We start from the raw sequence: 11115 nt of genomic DNA on the forward strand, positions 1-11115 counted from the left end.
GTGATTTTTCAATACATGTATATAGTGTGTAATGATCAAATCAGGGCAACAAACATATCTAACATCTATAACATTTATCATTTTATTTATTTGTTTATTTTTTAGAGAGATTTTTACTCTAGGTTGTGTGTACTCCCTGGAGAGACAGAAAGCAAGAAATCACCTCCCACCTCCAGGGAGGATGACCATGCTGCAACCTCTTTTCCTCCATTCTCCTCTCAGGATTTTAGGCATAGAGGCACATGTGCCCAGTGTGAGTTTTAAATTGCGGGGTCCAGGACTTTAACCACAGTCGACTATGTGGGAGTCCAGCAACATAACCATTAAGCCATTTACTGGTCCTTTTAAAATTTGTCATTACTTCGTGTTGTGAACATTTGAAATTCTTTCTTCTAGCTGTTTTATAAATACATAAAATTGCCTAATTATATACATTTATATGTAACTACAGTGAATAACTACGGTTAGTCTACCATGCTTCAGTATTCCAGACCTCAGTCCTCTTATCTGACTGCAGTTTTGAATTTGATAACCAACTTTTCCCTGTCTTCTCCTTCTCCATCTCCTTTCCTGCTTCTGATACCATCACTTTACTCTCTACTGTTATTTAATTGCATCTTTAATCTTCCATATATGAGTGAGAACATACAGTATTCATCTTTTGGTATCTGGCTTATTTTGCTTAGCATAATTTCCCCCAGGCTTATCTCTGTTGACTTAAATGACCTGGTTTTATCCTTTTTTAATGGCTAAATACTGTTCCATGATATATGTATGTGTGTGTGTGTATATTCTCTTTATTCATTTACCTGTTGATTCATTCGCCTGGTTGCTTCCATGTATTGGCTTTTGTGAACTGTGTTGCAATCAACAGGAGTATGGCTATCTCTTTGACATACCGAATTCAGTTAATTTGGAAACACACCCAGCAGTGGGATTACTAGACCATATGCTAGTTTTAGTTTTTTGAGAATTCACCATAGTGTTTCCCATAAGGGCTCTACTAATTTATAGTCCTACTAATCTACCTACCAAGGGCTGTCCTTTCTTATCATTCTTTGTTTTTTGTTTTGTTTTCTTTTTCTGATAATAGTTCTTCTCACTGAGGTGAGGTGACACTTTGGATTTGCATTTCCCTGATGATTAGTGATGTTGACTACATTTTCATGTACTTATTGACCATTTGTATGACAACAGTCTGTTCGGATTGATTACTCATTTTTTTCACTTTTATGTGGATTCATAGATTCTTACTTTATGCTATGGATTCTGACTTATTAATATAATTACTTCTTTTGATAATCAAATTTTCTTAAATTCTTTGATGAATTTTTAAAGAATTATTTTATTTAACTCATTTATTTATTTGTTTATTTATTTTAATTTGATTGAGAGGAGAAGAGAGAGAGGGAGAGGTGGAAAGAGAGTGTGAGAGAGAGAAAGTGAGAAAGCAAGCCACCAGGTCTGGGACTTGAACCACGTTCAGCCATGTGGGAGTCCAATGCCCTCAACCACCATGCCAGGCGCTGGCCCCTCTTTGATGACTTTTATTCTTGAATCATTACTCAATCATATAGTTTGCATTAAACTATCATTCAATTCTAGTTAGTTAGGCCAACTCACTGAATAAAAAATAGACCAATACATAATACAAATACAGAGAAGTTAATAGACTCAATATAAATTTTCTATTCTCCTATTGAAATAGATTTCTTTAGGTAGAATAATGGCCAGCCCAAAGATGTCTATGCCCTAATATCCTGAACCTGGTAATATGTGAACATTATAAAATAGTAGAAACTGTGCAGGTAGAATTAAATTTGCTCAAGAGCAGACCTCAAAAAAGGAAAACTATGGATCAGATGGTGGCCCAGTGGTGACACTCTGTAAGGCTGAGTCACATGGGAAAGTTCTGAGTTCGTGTCCAGAGACTTATTTGAGTATACCAGTTCTTGCCTGAGATCTGTGGCTGGCTGAAGGGGAGGTGGAAAATGACTTAGAGACCTTGGGATTGCTTTCTCTCTCACTCATAAAAGAAATAGAGATTTTCTTTTTCATAAAGGGGAGATTATCCCATGGTATTTGGGTAGACAATGCAATCACATGGGACCTTAGAAGTCCATGTGTAAGAGGGAGCAGCTGAAGGTCAGGGAGAGATGAGATCTGTGAAGAAATTGACTTACTGTTGCTGGTTTTATTTTTATTTTTTGTTTGGAAGAGTAAAAGGAAAATTTATTGAGAGGAAGAGACCCCGGGGGAGGGGGGTTCTCAACCCTATCAGTGTTGCTGGTTTTAAAGATGAAGACAGTCATAAGCCAAGGAATGCAGGGGACCTCTAAAAAGTCAGGAATAACCCTCAATTAGCAGCAAGGAAGTTGGGATTTCCAGCCTACAACCACAAGAATTAAATTTCTGCCAATAATGTAACTGAGCCAGGAAATGGATTGTAACTAGAGATTTCAGAAAGGATCAGCATCTTGGCAACACCTTGCGTTGAAGAAGGTGAGACCGTGTCAGACTCTAACCTATAGGACGGTAAGATGATGATTTTGTTTTGTGTTAATTCACTAAATTTCTTACTACAGCGATAGAAAACTAATACATAACACTATATATATATATCCATGGGTGATGGCCTATCTAAACACAATTTGTTATGTATTTTCTTATTCTTGTGCTCTCTCTCTCATTCTCTACATCTCTCCAACTCCTTTTTGTTCTCAGTCACTTTCCACTTTGTCTTGATTTTCTTTCTATTTATCCATATAATATATTCTTTATGGAGCTTAAACCCTTCCCAAACAAACAAAAAAGATAATAGGTCGGTAGTAGGAAACCAATAAATGTGACTTAGCAAGAGTTCAATCTTTGCACTTTTGAAAGCTAAACTCCTAACCAGTCTGTTTTCTATGATTTTTTTTTTAAGAGGAATCACCGAGAGTGCTTTTGAATTGAGTATTACATAAAATATCTGCAATGAGCTACTTTGCCAAGTCACATATATGCTAACATTTTTCTCAAAAGATTTTAGCATAAGAAATCATTCTGAAAAAGTATGTATTGCCCCCCATAACTTGGCTTCACTATTAAAGCTTGTGGTAAACATAATTAAATAGGCTGGACAGGTTTAAATGCTTAATGGGATGCTGGACACAAGCCAGTATTTCCATTTCTAGGTAAGATTGGTTGGTTGGGCAGGTATCTCTAATTTTGTGTAATTACCTTATTCTGGAGAAATTGTGGTTAATTGTATTTTTTATAAATAATACCACATTTGGGGGTGATGAAGGAAGTTTTCTATATAAAGAAATCTTTCAATGAATTGTTCGCTAATCATCAGTTCTTTTTTCTTTTTTTTTTAAGAGAGTTTGTTTGTTTTCTATAGGGTACGTGTGCTCACCGGAGAAACAGAGAGATACAGAGACAAAAAGTGAGAAATCACCCCCCAGGAAGTATGACCATGCCAAAATTCCTTCTTCATTTTCCTCTCAGGATTCTGGGAACCCATGCATACCTGCCCAGCATAAGGTTTAAGCCACCGCGTCTGGAGCTCAAACCACGGTCAACTACACTGGAGTCCAGTGACATAACCATTATGCCATCTGCTGGTCCTTAATCACCAGTTCTTAATATGTTTTCTCTGTGTGTATTATTTTCTCTGTGAATAAATCAGGGCCTAAATTGGGTTGGTTTAAAGTAGGTCATAATGATATTTTAGAAATTTGTGAAACATTATTTTCAATGTTGAAGTATTAAGCAGGTGTTAAAAATGAAAGAAGTTCAAATTTATCTTTTAATCTGAGGAACTATATTGACCATCAATTCTAATTTATAATGATTGTTTCAAAGCTTTCTGTGAATTGCTAATCAAGGTGAAAAACAAAAATGGAGAATTTATTATTACCTTCTTTCTGAGTTCTTGTCCATGTAGCATTTTGTTGCATAATTAAAGGCATGTGAATTTGCTGTGTCATTTTCATTATATTACTACAAGAGCTCAATATAGGCAAAAGAACTTTAAGCATATTCGTGTAATGTTGACATGATTTAACATTTCTCTAATTTAATAGTCAGTTTATTTACTCTGGTATATTTTATTCCGAATTTTTTTAAAAATGGGAGTAATTAAACATTCAGGTCTGCTTGGGTGGAGATGAACTTATTAGCAGAAATTTAGAAGAGGTCATTCACAAGAGGGCATTCAAGATTTAGAATTAGCAATAATATTTTGTTTATTTCAAAATAACTAGAAAAGAAGTTTTTGAATGGTCTGCACACCCACCATTATTCTGGTTGGCTAGATACTCAGGAGAGACTGAGACATGAGAAGACCTTGTTAAAAGGTCTATTTCTCTCTTATTCATAAGCTAAATGAACAACAACAACAACAACCACAAAAAAACACAAAAAGCAAAACCCAACACTGGGACTTAGATTTATCTGTAGTTTGTTCTTTCCCTAGGTTTAATTTTATTGGTCTTGACTGCATCTTATTCTTTCAGGGTCCTTGTGCTCTGTGATAGTAAATTTGGAAAGTTATCCTGTACCAAAGCGGTTGTAAGTCAATGTGATCCAGGATGGTTCTGAGGTATACCAGATACACTTTAATTTTTATAGTAACTGGAGTGTTTAGCTAGTGTTTGAAACAGGAGACTGATTAATTTGCAAAATAAGAAAAGATGAACAAAATTAAGGTACTTAGGGAGTGATCTTCTGAACTAATAGAACAAATAGAACTAATAGTCTAATAGATTGTCTCTAGCAGATTTTTTTAAAAATGATTTTTGCCATAAGGTGCATGAGCTTACCTGAGAGAGACAGATACAAACAGAGAGAGGAAAAAATGAGAACCACTCCCTCAGTGGGAATGGTCATGCTATGATCCCTTTTCCACCATTTTCCTCTCAGGATTCTGGGCATGCATACATATGTGCCCAATTTGTTTTTCAAGCTGCTGGGTCCAGAACTCAAACCTTCTTAACTAACATACCATAAGCTGGGCCCCCAGTTACTCTTAACCAAAATATAATTTATTTCTGTTTTCAAAAATGTGTATATAGGTTTAGATATGTATGCAATATTTGCATGCATTCTTGTATTTTTCTAGATTATCTATTGGTTTAGTAATACTGAATATAAATGTAGCTAGCATGATTCTATTGGTGGTTTACTCTGCAATGAAAATGTTTTCCCAACTTCGAGTTTCCTTTGCCAGTCATTAGAAGTTGGTGGGAAATTCCAGTCAATGAGGAATGCTGACATTAATTTCTGTAAAATATCTATTACATGAACCAGACCCAGTTCTAAGTATAAGGAGTTCATCAGAACAGAGGAAGAAGCACAGGGTCTCTATTAAAAGTTGGTCACTTGACTGTTTCCTCTTTTATTCTGGGAGTTTCCAAAGAAATAAGAGCATGAGAGTGTCAGAAACTAGTTTGAATTAGAAAGGCAAGAAGGGCATTTTTTTCCTGTCACTCTTTATAACTGATATATCCCAAATTTCCAATATAAGACAGACTTATGTAAGAGAAGCATGTGTGACATTTACCCTGCCCAGAGTATTGCTCTGAAGAGCAGTGGCCTTCTGCCACCCCACCCCACCCTGCTACATTTTTTACAATTTACTTCATTTTGTTGGGCCACTGAGATAATGATAGAGAACAACTCTAATCAGCCTTGTTTAGAGAGCCTAATTTGTGAAAATTTACAAAATGCCATTACATCGGCTAAGACGATATACACAAAAAATTCCACTCAAATCACAATTTACCTACTGTACTTATAATGATAGGTATTCTCTGTCTAGTCAAAGTTGGTTTTCAAACAGATGGGCTTTAATTTTATGGATTCTCTTAACTAGCTGCCCTGCTTACTCTGTTTCCCTGATTCTTTGTGTAGCATAATGAGTAACTTGATATCCGCCTCATATTTTATGGGCACATAATTCATCGCAATTCCAGATGCCGGACAGTTATTCCTGCTTGACTTCCCAATGTCCCCTCCACAGTCTCAATTAGATGATTATTTAACAGCTAGTTGACTTCCCAGACCAAGCCATCAAGGCCTAGATCTTTAATTGCCTTACCCGTTTGTTCTAACATGTGATTTTCAAACATCCTGCTGGGTCAAGTTTAATTGAAAAAAGATGGTTTTCCTATCCTGAGAAGATTTTAGAGGACAGAATACAAGCGGTCAGCCAATGAGATAATGAAACATTTCTGATATAGTTCTACCCAATATGTGTACTTATTAAAATTTATGCATACACAGGGGTCTTCAGAAATGCATGGAGAATGCATTTTGTAAACAACACTATGCATGGATTTTAAAAAAAAATAATTTGCACCAAACTAAACTTGTACCTTAATTCTATTTTTTCCACAAACTTTTTGAAGTACCAACATGGTAAACTCTATATTCTGCCTTGAGTCTTAACTTAAACTGATGAAGAGACAAATAGGTCTATGATGCATTGAGAGATTAACACTTTCTGGAAGAAACCAGCAAGCTCTGTTGAATCTGGTATAGACAATATCTTTATAACCGCATTAAATATCCAGTTGTCTCAAGAATAGATATTGGCATAATAAACAGAGAGCATCATGGGCTTATAATAAAATGCATACTAGGTCATGCAAGCTTGTTATTATTATTTAATTGGGAAAGGCTAACCTGAAATTATTTTGATAAGGTCTGTATAGTTAACTAGTCCTCGAATGAAGACTAAAACAAGTTATATTTTGCCATCAGTTCTTCCTTATACCGTGTCTACACTAGCCTACCATGGCCAAGATGGTAGATCTAGAGTTCTTTGCATGAGAATACTATGAGGCTTTAGCACTGGTATTCATTGGAATCTGACTCAGGAACACCTAATTTTTAGTAAACAATCCCAAGGGACTTAAGATAATAATCTGTCATGGCATTTCCCAGACTCTGACAGTTCACTTATGAAATATAAGATCACAAATAAAATTGAAGTTCCGACTACTTTTCAAATGGCATTTAAAAAATGCATCTATAAAAAAAATAAACCAGATAAAACACTTGATAAAATGAACCTAAACATAATAAAAACTAGTAAAAAAATTACTTCTAAAAATTAAAAAGAAAAATGGGTAAAACCTAATGTTAAACATCTTGAAAAGGGGTAGCTATAAAAAAAGAAAATGTAAAGAGACAGAAAGACCAAAGACAGACAACAACAATAAAAAAGGGTGGAGAAAAAAAAGGCAGGGTGAAAAGAAGGGAGGGATTTTTTTTTCAGTTATGCAGGTTTTATTTAAGGTATTTTATTAAAATATTTTAATCTATCGATCTGTAAGGGGAAATACTTAAAATAATACAGCTCTAATATTCAAGAGAGTTAATTCAAAGTGATGAAATTTTCTATGTGTAAGTGTATGTGTACTTTTTATCTTTTTTTCTGCTTTTATCGTTCGCATAGCATATTATGTATCACTTTTATTTATTTTTTTGCAGAGGTTTTTGTTATAGGGCCTGTGCACTCACCAGAGAGACAGAGAGAGACAGAGAGACAGAAAGCAAGAAGTCACCCCCCAGGGCAGATGGCAATGCCGCAATCTCTTTTCCTTCATTCTTCTCTCAGGATCATGGGCACGCATGCACACGTGACCGGCATGAGTTTAAGCCACTGGGTCCAGGACTCGAACTGCAGTCAACTACATGGGAGTCCAGCAACATAGCCATTACACTAACTGCTGGTCCTTATGTATCACTTTTAACACTGGGATTTCACAGTATTAAAAATAAAGTCATGTCACCTGATAGTATTACTTCTTTGAAAATTGTTCTGTATATTCCATATTATTTATCTTATTTGAAAATGTAATGATGTTGCATATTTGAACAATACCTTTCTTTCTTTCTTTTTTTTTTTTTTTTTTAGAGGTTTTTGCTATAGGGCGTGTGTGCTTGTCAGAAAGACAGAAAGTGAGAAATCACCCCTGGGGGGGATGGCCATGCTGCAATCCCTTCTCCATTCTCCTCTCTGGATCTTGGGCACGCATGCACACATGCCCGGCATGAGTTTAAGCCACCGGGTCTGGGACGGAAACCGTGGTCAACTACATGAGAGTTCAGCGATATAGCCATAACGCTAACTGCTGATCCCATGAATACCTTTCAAATGTACAAAAGAATGTTCTGTTTTCTATCTATAAATGTCCTAATATTTCTCTCAATTTATAATCTCTGACAAGGTTTTCTTTTTCACTACAGCCTCCTACTTCCCTACTTGTGGTTCAAAGAATTATGATGAATTTACTTAAAAAAATTTTTTTGCCATAGGGTGTATGAGCTCACCAAAGAGAGAGAGACAGAGAGAGGGAATGTGAAAAATCAGCCCCCAGGGGTATGGTTACAAAGCAATCCCTTATTTTCTATTGACCTCCTGGAACTTTGGGCATGCATACACACACACCCGGTATGAGTTTCAAGCCACTGGGTCCAGTACTCAAACCATGGTTGACCATGTGGGAAACCAGTACCTTAACCACATACCACTTGCTGGCCCCCAAAAAATTATGATTAAGTTTTAATGGTAGACAAATGCCCTAAGAGAAACCAACTTACAAATAAGGAAGCACACATAGATGGTAGTTCAACTATATTATGTACATTGGATGGATCTCCTTAGTTATCCATTTCTTCTTATACAACATAAAGTAACCTTATTTATTTCATTAACTCATTTTTCTTTTGAGAGTCGCTATTGCTATACCTGTGCCGAGCTGCAAAATAAAAGTAGAATTATCTTTCACAAGAAGAATCACATGAATTGACTTACAAAACTGTAATAAAGGGAGAAGGTACAGTTTTATTATATGTGATCTGGGATGACTATGTTTATGATAGGAGGAATAAATATTTAATTATATCTTAGTTCTTTGGAAATGACCACATGCACCCTGGCATTTGGGTGCCTGAAATAAAAATGTTACATGTTCGAAGGTTATATTACAGGCATTCTTATCAAAGAGCTGAAAAACACTCAAAAAGAATACAAGAAATGATAAAATTAAAAAGAGACTTATATATAGTTAATCAAATAGTCTCTTATGTAGAATAAAAGCTAAATAAGCAGAAATTAAACTAGCTCGAAGTTATTTGAACTGAAGTCTCAAAAACACAAGGAGATAGTGCTAATTCTGGTGCCGACCAGACTTCCTCTGCAAACGAACAAACGCTGCTGTCTGTAACTTCATTTGCAGTTTCTGGAATGAGAAAGATTGGGCTGTTTCCTCCAGGGTCCTTGAAGTGATTAATTGCTCAAAGCTTTGTAAGGTCCTTTGAAAACTGAAAAGCTGAGATATCATGTATTATACTCCCTTTCCTTTTGATCATTGCATTTCTGTTAATTTCCCTATAATTCAGTTTCCACTTCATTTTCTCTTTATTTTTTTCACTTCTGATTATTTGTATTGAAATGGACGTTGCTTAGAAAGGGGCTAGAAGAGCCATTGACCAGCACTTTGGATGGGGCCACTAGTTTCAGATTTATTTTCTAAACATGACACTGCCTTCTGTCTCTTTGTTCATTTTTTCCCCTTTCATTTCATGTTAAATTATTTTATTCTTCTTTTCCATGGACTATTTCTCTTTGGCAAGTGCACACACACAGTGGCAATTAAAACAAAACAAAAATCCTAAAAAACAAAACAAAACAAACCAACCAAACAAACAAAATCCTTGGCTCTTCCCATTAAGTTTTAACTCTGCCATAATCCTCATATTTTGCCACAGGGTCACCACTATTTCCTTTCCGAGTTCTTCCTTCATTCTGGGCACAAAACAATGCTATTTTCTTTTTTTCCAGCTTGGCTATATTATCTAGAACTTCTAAGTACTAGTAATAGGAAGATAACTGTGTTTTGTCATTTCAGTCTGCCTTTTGTTTGACTCAGTTTATTTACCTTCTAAGACATCATTTTAGAGAGATTAACTATGGCCAATTAGCACATTTGCTGCAATGATAATTATGTCACTGAGACAGTAAGTAAAAGTGATCCCTACCTGCCATGTATTCACCTGCAACCTGTTGATGTTGCTGTGACTAATGGTTAAATGTTGCTGTGTTTCTAGTTTAGTCGACTGACAAATACCTATTTTGCATAGATAATATGAAGCATCACTATGCTAGGAGATGGAGGCAGGTAAAACAGGAAGAAGATATTTCCATATTCAAGAGACTGAGTTTAGTTGGGGAAGGGGACAAGAATAGTTGAGAAGCAATCCCATGTGAAAATATATGGCTTGAACATCTCCCATTCAAAATGAGGATTATGCACCGCCGCATCAGCACCATCACAAGCTCATAAGAAATATAGATCTTTGGGACCAGCAGATTGCATAATGGTTACATTGCTGGACTCCCACATTGTTGACCGCAGTTCAAGTCTCAGATCTGGCAGCTTAAACTCACACTGGGCGCATTGAATGCGTGCCCAAAATCCCGAGAGGAGAATGTAGGAGAAGGGATTGCATTGTGGCCATTATCCCTGGGAGGTGATTTCTCGCTTTCTGTCTCTCTGTCTCTCCAGGTAGTGCATGCACCCTATAGCAAAAATCTCTAAAAAGAAAAATATATATATATATATAGATCTTCACATCCAACTTTAAACGCACGCAATCTTAGTCTACACTTTAACAAGATAGTTGGGTGATACAAGTTCTATTTTATTTATTTATTTATTTATTTATTTATTTATTTATTTATTTATTTATTTTTAGTTTGCTGTAGGGTACATGGGCTCTCCTGACAGAGATGGAGAGAGACAAAGAGAGAGAAAGAGAGATAGCATGCCCCCTCACCCTACCTTGCAAGCTGGATGGCCATACCACAATCCCTTCTCTCCGACTCTCTTCTGGGATTTTGGACATGCATTCACGTGTACCTGGGATGATTTTCAAGCCACTGTGTCCAGGATTCAAAACATATAGTCAATCCATGTGGGATCTAGCCACCTTAACCACCACACCACCTGGCTGATCCCTGTCCACATGCACTTTAAAGCTACATAAATATGTAACATAACTATATAAAAATGTCATAGTCAATGGACTTTGTACAAAAAAAAATAGGAAAGGAGGGAA

This window comes from Tupaia chinensis, unplaced genomic scaffold, assembly GCF_000334495.1.
Source record: "Tupaia chinensis unplaced genomic scaffold, TupChi_1.0 Scaffold143766_1, whole genome shotgun sequence".
Lineage (NCBI taxonomy): Eukaryota > Metazoa > Chordata > Mammalia > Scandentia > Tupaiidae > Tupaia > Tupaia belangeri.